Genomic DNA, 298 nt, shown 5'->3' with positions numbered 1-298 from the left:
TTATAATCAAAAACATGTTTTCTAATACCTTTTCTGCCAGTGCCTCAAAAGCCTAAATCCTAACTAAATTTTGTGATTAAACCTGTAACAACATTTGGGTTTGGAAGGACATATATTTGGGTGAACTATTCCTTTAGAATGTGACCCCCTTACACACCCCTTTCTTTCTTTTCCTGTCTTTCTCTTCTCTCTCTGGGCATTACTGCAGGGGGAGGGCTTATTGCTTACCTCTCCTCCTACTTTCAGAAAGACCAGAGAGAGAGAGAGAGAGAGAATGAGAATTACAATAGACTTTAAC

Source organism: Triplophysa dalaica, chromosome 18 (assembly GCF_015846415.1).
Source record: "Triplophysa dalaica isolate WHDGS20190420 chromosome 18, ASM1584641v1, whole genome shotgun sequence".
Lineage (NCBI taxonomy): Eukaryota > Metazoa > Chordata > Actinopteri > Cypriniformes > Nemacheilidae > Triplophysa > Triplophysa dalaica.
This window is presented reverse-complemented; position numbering follows the sequence as displayed.